We start from the raw sequence: 10,609 nt of genomic DNA, 5'->3' as shown, positions 1-10,609 counted from the left end.
TCCCCCTGCCCTCATGTCACCAGACCAAAGACAGACACACAACAGAACCAAGAAAACACAAACACCACAGTAAAACACTAAAATAATGTGATATAAAAAATAAGAGAGAAATTAGAAAATAAATATAGGTTTCAGGTAACCTAGATTTTATATATATATATATATATATATATATATATATATATATATATATATATATATATATATATATAATTTGTATAACCACAGTCGCAAAGAAACAAAAAAAATCACCACAAAGAAACACAAATCCACCACGAAGAGAAATAAAACGACCACAAACAGATAAAAACAAAACACAGAGAAACAAAAAATGAATAAATAAATAAACACCACAAAAGACATTTTGTGGCCCGGGGCCCATTTTCTTTTAGTCAAGTTAATTTATTTTCCTCGAGCAGAGTTGTTGAGTTCAAACAGGAAGCATCGGCATCAGCCAGAAACTAGACTGATCCTTCACTGTGTTTAGTCCCAACCATCAGTCCAGTTTCAGAACAGCATCACATCAAACACACACCAGTTTAAAAAACAACAACAACAAAACTGCTCAGCACATCATCACTCACACCTCCAGGATCCAGGTCACGGGTCCTGGAGAGTCTGATACCGCGTCAGGAGGGAGCATTCAGAGTCTGACGTCTGTTTCTTCTTGGTTTATTTGTTTGTTTGTTTGTGTGTTTGGTTGCTTTTGCTGCGTGGTGATCATCACACACACAAACACACAAACACACACACTCAGTCATCTGGCGTCTCTGCCCTGCATCGCTGTTGTTCCTGTAATTGTCGCCTAGCAACAGGTCGGTGCCCTCTGTTATTATGTTTACTGGAGATGTTTGTTGTAAACAAGAACGAGGGAGGAAGGGAGGGAGAAGATAGGGAAGGAAGCGATGAAGGAGAAAGGACATGAGGAGAGTGTGCGAGTGTGAAGAGGTGAGTGTGCGGTGAAGTGGCCCGCTGCTAAAATCTATCATTATCCAAAACAAAGCACTCCACTGCCGGCCGGCCACGCCCCCACCTGACTCTCAGGACTCATTCTCCCATAATTCCTCTGACCCCTGGCCGAGGCTAAGTAGCATTTGCCAACCAGTTTGTGATAATTACCACTTTGAAATGCCAGCGCGGCACAGGGCGAGCTGGGCTCCGTGCTAGGGCAGCGTGCTAGCGTATGCTAATGGCTAAACAACATGATAAGTCCTTAAGGGTGAAGCAGAGGGTGCTGTTCATAATTACTGGTTAGCTGTTAACTGTTAGCTTGTGGTGGTAGCTTACTCTATGACTGGAGAGGTGGTTACGCTTAGCCATTAGCTTACTGGGGGCCATGTGGAAGGGCCTTTGGAGTCAGTAATTAGCAACTAGCGGTTAGCATTTTCCATATAAACAGCTGCGGACAGTCGGTTTGTGAAATTTTAGCAGAGCGGAGGCAGCAAATCAGACTGTGCTGCGAACATGGAGACAGTCAAAGAAAAACGACGAGGGAAACTTCAAACTTTATTCATTTTAACATTTTGACATTTTGCACCAGTGACAGAGCGGGAAATGCTCCTCGCTCACCTGGCAACAGATAGAACAGATCACATATGGTATAGGAGTCTGAAGTCATGTGATTCATTCATTCATTCATTCATTCATTCATACAGTCTAGTACTCAGATCTAAAAACTGCAGATACTCAGATTCTCAAAGACCTGGGACCAAGCAGTTTCAAAATAAAAGTCACAATCAAATAAATAAAAGAATAAACAACATCTCACACTCACACAGTGAGAAGAATAAAATAAATAAATCCTGGCTCATAAAACTGCTCATAACCTTAAACAAAAGTTAAACCAGATAAAAAAAAACTTTAATTAATAGTAGTAAAAATAACTCGTTCCCCCTGGATTTAAAATTGTCAGATGTAAAATCCTCTTTTGAGAAGTGAAGAAGCTTAACGTCACCTCCTCTGGGCCCCACATTGACCTGATCAGAAAAATCCACTCAGTGAGTTCATCTACATTCAGAGGACACTGCCCCATGTGTGACTTCCTGCCTGGACTTTATTATTATTTCCTGTTTTACTTTGAAAGTACTTACCTTGTGTGTCTGTGTCCTGCCCTTGTGTCTTTCCCACCTTTGTGATTGGCCCCAATTAGTTTCACCTGTTGCCTTTCACCCTTCACTTTCCACTCTCACTCAGTCACCTGAGTTCCCAACTCTGTTACACAAATATTCAGAAAACTACAATAAATACACACTTTCATAAAGAAAATACACATTAAATCCAAAGTATATATCAAAGAAAATTGGGGGGAAAATGCCCCATAGTATTTTATTTTTTATTTTTACAATAATACATCCCAAAAAGCACAATAACTACATAAAATTAATGATAGATTTAGAACAAAAAGAAAAAGATTTTGAAGAAAAATACAAATACAAAAAAAAACAAAAAACACACAAATAAAAGTCCTATGAGAAAAGGGCCTCAAACAACAGAATAATTGCTTCAGTTTTTTATTTTTCTCACATTGCTCTTGAATGACGTCTCTGTGCAGATTAATTCTGATTCTGTGCTTCAGTCTCAGTCTGAGACGCGGTGACTGAAGCTACTGGACGGCCCCATGTGTCGTTTCCTGTGGACATTCGCCTGGCGTCAGCACACTGAGGGTCGTGCAGCTGGAGCAGCTGTGGATGGAAGCTGTGGTCCGAGAAGCTCAGTGACTGAAACATGGTTTGTGTAGAAAACAGCTGACTGCCTTTACACACACAGGTGAACTGAGAATATTAAACACACCATCAGCTGTGCAGGTGTCTGTGTCTTCACTCAAACTGTGGTTACCGTGGCAACAGCAGGAGGGAGGATGAGCCCTGACTTGCTGTGCGTACACGTGCATCCACAATGCATCCTGGGTAGCCATTAGTCTCAGCTCCATCAGACAGGAGTGTGTGAGTGAGGAAGACTCCGTCTGATGAAGAGGAGAAAATAAAACTGATGCAGCTTCTCTCTGAATAAATTGTATTTTCCTGTGTGTGTTTGCTCCGTGTGTTCGTACGCTGCTGTGTATTCGTTTCACATGAACTATCTTTATGACTTGTGTGGCTATTGATCTCATGTCAGTCATGAATCCTAAATAAAGCCGCTGCTTTAGATTCATGAGTCACTTTCACACCTCAGAGTCGATGCATCAGAAATAGAGCGGACGTGTGGCGAGCAGAGCTCCGAGCGAGCCGCTCGCAGTCGTTACCGTTTCCAGCGCTGCCAGATGTCGAAAAGCAAACCATCGTACGAAGACTCCAGAATTAACGAATTCATGAGGAAACTATTGTAAATTCAAACTCCAGACAGTGGAGCACCAGAAACTGAGTTCTTAACGTAGATGGATTAAAGCGAGGGCTGTTTGAATGGTTGTTGTGGTTGTTTGGCATCTCTTCTTTGTCATTTTGTGTTTCTTTTTGGTCAGTCTGCATCTGTTTTGCTTGTTTTGTGTCTTTTTATGGTCATTTTGCGTCTCTGTAGTCATTGTGCATTTCTTCCTGGTCGTTTTGCATCTCTTTGTACTTGCTGTGTGTCTCTATGTGGTTGTTTTGTGTGTCTTTGTGGTTATTCTTGTTCAGCGCCTCTGATTAACTACTAACACAGACACACAACATCATACTGTGATATTAACTTTAAATAGGCAGCAATGCCGATAAATATTGAATACGGCGATTAAGTGTTGGCTTCAGAAGAGGTGGAGATACGCGGTTTTCAGTGAAGAGTCGACAGGTGTGACAGAAGTCCACAGGTGTCATCACTGAGCTGATTAGAGTGCTCTACGTGTTGTGTATGGATTTCTTTGTGTGGCACTTTTGTTGTACTCATGTTTACAGCTTGTGAGGTATCCTGTGTGTTGTTGTGTTGGACAGCAGCTATCTGAACATCCTGTCACACCGAGGTCACACCCATCCCATTCATGTGGCGCCTTCTCGATCAGTGATGTGATGTGTCGCCTGGGCAGGTCACACATCCTGCAGCATCACAGCACAAATCCTCCGTCCTGTGGTCTTCCTGTGCGCTCAGACCTGCCCAGGTGACGTTCCACTGCCGCCTCCGCCACCACACACAAACACACACACGCTCGTCTTCATGTATGTATTTATGTATGCATGTGTGTGAGTCACTGTGTGTGTGTCGTCTCCATATTTATTTGATGCTGGTCCATATTTACAGGCTTGTATGTGTATGTGTGTGTGTGTGTGTGTGTGTGTGTGTGTGTGTGTGTGAATCTTTTTATGTCTCTCAACATGTGTGTGTGCATGGATGTGTGAGTCAGTGGAGTGGGTGTGTGTATGTTTTTATCTCAGTGTGTGTGTGTGTGTGTGTGTGTGTGTGTGTGTCTGTGTGAAGTGTGAATTGAACAGAGCTGTGACCAGATGGGCTCTGTGGATCAGGTTACCTGTTTATAGAGCAGCATCTGTCCACCCTGTCAATCAAACAGAGAGACAGGGAGGGGGGAGGTGGTGGAGTTGTGTGTGTGTGTGGGGGGGGGGGGGGGGGGGGGGGGGGGGGGCTTGGGGGGTTCATTCATTTTCCATCTTAATGAACTCTGATCGGCATCATTCACCAGGCTTGACACATTTTTCCATGTGGCAGGTGACTTTCACCTGGAGGAAGACGACATCGTTTCACCTTCCCATGTGAGATCATGCAACCCGTCAGGTGCAGCAGGTCATGTGTTCCCCCGGGCCTCCAGTCCAGGTCCGGTTCTAGGCGGCGTGCTACCCTGCAGATCAGGTTTCTCATCAGATGTGGTCCAGCTCAGCAGCACCTCTGCTGTTAATGACAGCTCCCTCCTGACTGCTACAGTTGTTGTGGCTGCTGAAGATGATTTTTAGCAGCAAACACACTCGTACTAATGATCAGCAGCTAATTCTTCAGAGGGACTGTCTAACAAAACACACGCTGAGCGTACCGACAGCGGTGCAGCCGACCTTCGTTGCCATGGTTACAGTTATAAACAGTCATGGCTCTGTTAGGTTTAAGCACAAAACCTACTTGTTAGGCTCAGGAAATTATTGTGGTCTGGGTTAAAATAAGTGATTCCTTAAGATTGGACGCTCTCCGTTGTCATAGTTACAATAATAACACACCGCTCTCATATTCCTGTGTTTTGTTGACCCATCCATCCACCCCAACCTCCTCCTGACGTGGACTTTGTCGCTCTATAAACTACGTCACCGCACTTTTCCCTTTGGTCATCATTACTACGACCACTAGATGTCGCCTAGCAACAGAACCTAACTGTGGGTCATTTGGGCCGGCGGACCAGCAGAACCTGGAGAGAGAACCTGGTTGTGTTGTTCATGTGAAATGTAATTTAAAATCTTCTCTTCTAAGACAGAATCATGAAATAGTATTTATCAAGTTTCAACTGTGTATCATCTCCCTTACACTTCAGTCTGAACAGGTGAGATGTTAGCGAGCTAACGCTGGCTAACGGTTCAGTGTGAATATCTAGTAGCAGCTAATCTCTATGTTTTAATGGAGTCGTCTAAAACTCCACTGATCAAACGCTTGGTTGGATTCATGAATAGCAGCTGAAACCAGCTCCTGATCCAGAGGTTAGCACTAGTGCTAGCTAGGTGACCCCCCCGCCCCAATTAGTCACGTGACCTTACCTGGATGAGACCTGATCTCCTCCAGATGTGGTCTGGACGGTGGGATTCCATCAGTTCCACCATCATCATCGTCATCTGTGTGATTTCACTCCACAACAATTCAAGAAACGTGAGAGAGGGACGTGAGGCTGCTGTCGCTGTAAAATCTGTATTTTGTGAATGGAGCTTTTGAATGAAACAGTGACTGGATGTCTGCAGAGGAGTCACTGTCTCTGAGATCCAACGATACAGGATGTTTGTTCTTATTCCTTTTCTTCTTTTCCTTTCTTCATGTGTTGAAGGTTTAAGAAGAGTCTGTTTCAGCTTCTGTTTTCTCCACCTTCTCATCCACCTCTTCCTCTTTTTAATTTCCCTTCTCTCTATCCATCCTCTCATCTCTTCCCTTTTTTTCTCTTTTCCTCTTCTCTTTCTCTTTTTCTCAAATACTTCTGTCTTCCTCTTTTCCTCTCCTCACTTTCCTTCTTCCTCCTACTCCTCCTCTTCCTGTATCCTCCCTCTCCTCCATCCCCTCCCATGCTCACTATCATTAGTTACTCCTCCTTCTCTTCTCTCTTCCTCCTCTTTCTCTTTTTTCTTTCTCGCATCCTTTCACTCTTCTTCCTCCCTTACTCCCTCTTCTCCTTCTTTGTTCCTCCTCTTCCTCTTTGATTATTCATGCTGCACTCTTCTTCTTCTTCTCTGTTCCTCCTCTTTATCCTTCTCCTCTCTTAGTTTTTCCTTTTTCTTCCTTTTTCCTTCAAGTCATCATCCTCCTTTTTTCCTCTTCCTCTTCCTCCAACCCTTCCTCCTCCCACTTCTCATCCTTATCACTTTCTTCCTCACTTCTTCCCTCCTCCTCTTTTGTTTCAGTTCAGTTCAAGTTCACCTTTTCACTTCCTCCTCCTCTTCTTTTCCTCAGTCATCATCCTCCCACTCTTTATCCTTCCTCTCCAGCTCATTACCTTTTTCTTCTTTCTCCTCCTTTTCCTCTTTGCCCGTCTCCTCTTCCTCCTCCTCCTCTCTGTGTTGTTCATTGTTTGCAGAAACTCGCTCTACACTCAGGAAAGAAACACCGTTTCTCACTAAACATCATTCTCCTCCTACAGAAATCAATGCAAATATTTTCATCTTCTCTCTTTCTCTTTACATCTCTCTCTCGCTCTCTTTCTCTTCCCTTTCTTCTCGTGTATATTTGTCTCCAACTAAAGGTGTATTCCCACTAAGAAATCAATGCAAATGCTGCCATCAATTCCTGCTCTTTTCTCTCGTTTCTCTCTCCCCGTTGAGCAAATGTGTCCTTTTCGCTCTGAAATCAATACAAATATTTTCCTCTTTTTGCCTTCTCTCTCTCTCTCTTCTCTCTTTCCTCTCTACCTCGCACGCCCTCCCTCCCTCGTCTTCTCTTTGTCTCTTCCCTCCAAATGTGTATTTTTCTCTGAGATCAATGCAAATATTTTTCCCATTTTCTGTCTTTTTCTGTCTCCTGCTTTTCTCTCTCTCTCTTTCTTCTGTCTCTCTCTCCCTCTCTCTCTCTCTGCCAGCCTTACTCGCCCAGCAGCCGTCATTATGCGGCTGATTGCTGCGTTTAGCCTGGTAATTGAAATAATGAGAGAAGATTACCTCGCCACTTTTAGTCACCTCGTCTAATCCACCAATCAGCTGTCAGCAGGTCCAGATAGAGGTGTGTGTGTGTGTGTGTATACAGTACATATATGTGTAGATATGGATGTTTGTTGCCTATAGAAACATGTTTGTGTGTGTGTTACATCTGCTGTCGACAGCGGGGAATCAGGAAAATCAATGACACTGTGTTCCCTCAACATGACGGCCACAAACAACAAACCAGCTCTGAGAGTGTGTGTGTCTTTGTGTGTGTGTGTCTTTGTGTGTGTGTGTCTTGCTGTTTTCCATCTGATGTCGACATTTCCATTGTTGTCGTTTGATTTTTTCATGTTTATCTGAGGTGTTTTTCACAGAAACATCCATGTTCCACTCATCAACAAAAATGTCATCTTTTGTTCATTTCCTACTCAAGGTCCACTTACTAGCTTTTTCTGAGGTTTTCACCTCATTTCTTGGTCCTCATCAGACCATAACAAGTCGACTGGCCGAGGAGTCAAAGGTCATGGACTCGGGGTATGACTGCAGAGACAGAGTGGAGCTGAACACATTTATAGTAGTTGGGTTTCTAACCAAACTTAGTGTCAATTTTAAGCAAATTTGCAAAAATGATCCAAAGTAAAATCTAAAAGAAGAGAATACAGCTGGACCAGGTTGTATTTACATTGAGTGTAGTGTCGGCTGGTTTCAGCTCTGCCTGTTTCTCTCCTCCTCTCCGTGCTCACATGTACAGTATTTTAATACAGATGAATTCACAGTAGAGCTGCTCTCACTGGCACGTTTTTCTGTTTCTATTGTCAGACAACGGAACAATTTTCAAATAGTGACTGAAAAGTGACCCATCAAGAGTAAAGCAGTAACATAATGAGGAAACTCCAACGCTCAACCCACCGACCAATGGTGTAACTTCATCACTCTCTCAGTCACTCACAATCACAATACAACAGCTTATATTATAAGTCGTTTGAGGAATATCACAATTTTAGTTATTTCAGAATTCAACCTTTATTCAGTGGAATTCCCACGTTTGAAACACCAAGTTTTAAAATAAAGTGAAATCTTTCTCATGCATCATAGTGGGCTTCATAGTGAGATGGCCCTGCAGTGATCACTAACGGTGCAGGTGAAAGCTCTGAAAAATCCAGTAAGTGAACCTTGAGTTAAGATTAGTTTGTCGACTTCTGTGTTTTCTGTGTTGGATATTTTGTTGTTGTTTATTAGCTGTGTGTGTATTGTTTTGATTGATATTGATGTTGCTGATGATGAGCTGTAGCTGTCTGTTGTCAGGTGGACAGCGTTGATGTTTTTGTTGACACTGATGTTTTGTTGTTGGTTGTGGATGTTTTTAACTGATGAAACAGAAACAGCAGAAGATAAAAACAAAGGCTGAGAAAGAGCTCAACACACTGTAACTTCAACTTCAACAACACAACTGCTGCAAATGAACAAAACACAGACACATTATTTTGAAAGTCTTTGATGAGAGCACGTCTTTTAATAACGTCGACAGTGTCTGTGTCTCCTGTAAGAAAAGTATATAGAGTAGTATACGTGGAGGCGGACAAGGTACTTTCTGCCATAATGTTGTAGTGTTTGGACATGAATCAGCTGTTTTCATGCCCATAAACTCCTAAAGCCAGCTTATAGGAGCACAACCCCCAACAGCTGGACTGATGTGCTGGACCTGTGGATGAACACCACTTTGAAGCAGTTGAAAGTGGAGCCAGCAGCTGACCTCAATGCAAATTAACTGCAGCTTCAGCAGTGGCCAAAGTATTTAAATCAGCACCTCTTCTTCCTCCTCCTCCTCCTCCTCCTCCTCCTCTTTCCAGTCTGATCTTTCTCATCTTAAGAAATAAGATTTTGTTTCCAGTGTTTTCTGTGACTACTTCCTGTTTTGAAGGGTGACCTCCTGTTTCATATCCAACGAACATCCAGTTCTCCTCAGTCTCTCCGTCATCTCGTTGCTCTGTGAGGTCGTGTGGTCCTCATAAGGATACATAAGTGACAACACAAACACACATTCCCGGCTCCTCCCGAGTCTAATTCAGAGTTTGTCTGTCTCGTCCCGCTGAGCGTCTCCTCGTCCTCCTCTGGTTGACCACCTGAGGCCCAGAAGCTTCGTCTTTTGTTCTGCAGCAGCTCGGCTGGTTCCCTCTCCTCTGTCCTCCATCACTCCCCCCCCCCCTCACACACACACCTCTCCCCCGCCGGGATAAGCTTTTAGCCGCATCCTAGCCGCGCAGGCTAACCGCCTCGCAGCAGCTCTCACCAGCTCCTCGCTGTTCCAGCCAAATGCCGCCACACAACACCATATAATTAAGAGCTCTGAATGCAAGCAGGCAAATGCAAAGCAATTTGGGACGAGGCGAGAGGTTGAGAGAGACGGGGGAGGGGGGAGGTAGAGGAGGACGCCGGCCAGCCGACGGCGGTTTCAATCTAATTGGGCCATATCAATTTATTTCACATTTCTGAAATGTCACGCCTTGATGTGAAGCTAACCGAATTTGCATATGCGCCACAGCATGTTTTTACCTCGGCTGCAGAGTGTGGACGAAATAAATACAGACAGAAATAAATAGAGAGGAGAAAATATCAGAGCCTTCCTCCCTCCGGCTGAGAGCTGCCGACCGGCGAGGGTGTGGCAACACTGCCGGCAACAGCAACACACCTGATGTTTCCACATGAGGTTCCTGATGGAGCTTTTAAACACAGGCCATGGTGGAGCTGACATTTCTGCTGCAGAGAGGAGACATGCAACTCGACAACCAGCCAGCAACACGACAAGTAACACACCAACCTGCATCAGCAACCAGCAACACGACAAGTAACACACCAACCTGCATCAGCAACCAGCAACACGACAAGTAACACACCAACCAACAACATGACACACAGGGCTGAGGGCGCTGACTGCTTTGTTGTGACATCACAAAGTTCCAGAAGTGGCTGCCCCTGCTTGGGTTGATTACACTTTAGTTCAGGTCTGGTTATCTGCAGGTCTGTTTTGGACTGGCCGTCCCTCTAAGTCCACCCCCCAAATCCCACTCGTAACTTTTAGGACAATGTTGGGCTACAAAGCCACACACACATTTTTCTGGCCTTGTCACATAAAGGCTAAAAAAGCTGCACCAGCTACAACACACCCTCCGTCAGAATTGACTCATTCTCACTAATTTGCAGGTTAGAGGTCCAGGTTGCCACAGGACGGCGTCTGGGTCCAGATCTGGACCGCAGACCGCCGTTAGTGACCTCTGCTGTGGTACAGGCGTTGATTGGTTGATCCTTTTCAAGACCTCAAGCTTTGTTGTGTTTTGAACTTTTATCTTATTGTTAATTCAAACACTGTTTCTCTC

At 44.2% G+C, this 10,609-nt stretch overlaps 1 long non-coding RNA gene across 1 annotated transcript; it reads right to left on the bottom strand.

Annotated features, from left to right (window-relative positions):
- Positions 1-268: 268 nt before the first annotated feature.
- LOC139632949 (uncharacterized) lies at positions 269-4,367 on the bottom strand. Its single transcript, XR_011693650.1, has 4 exons — positions 2,791-4,367; positions 2,524-2,694; positions 2,091-2,211; positions 269-1,976 (listed from the first exon to the last, which is right to left on the bottom strand). It is a non-coding gene; the product is annotated as an uncharacterized lncRNA (long non-coding RNA).
- Between the last annotated feature and the right edge of the window lie 6,242 nt (positions 4,368-10,609).

Source organism: Trachinotus anak, unplaced genomic scaffold (genome assembly GCF_046630095.1).
Source record: "Trachinotus anak isolate AG129_WGS33_773 ecotype Australia unplaced genomic scaffold, CSIRO_AGI_Tana_v1 ptg000015l, whole genome shotgun sequence".
NCBI lineage: Eukaryota > Metazoa > Chordata > Actinopteri > Carangiformes > Carangidae > Trachinotus > Trachinotus anak.
This window is presented reverse-complemented; position numbering and strand designations above follow the sequence as displayed.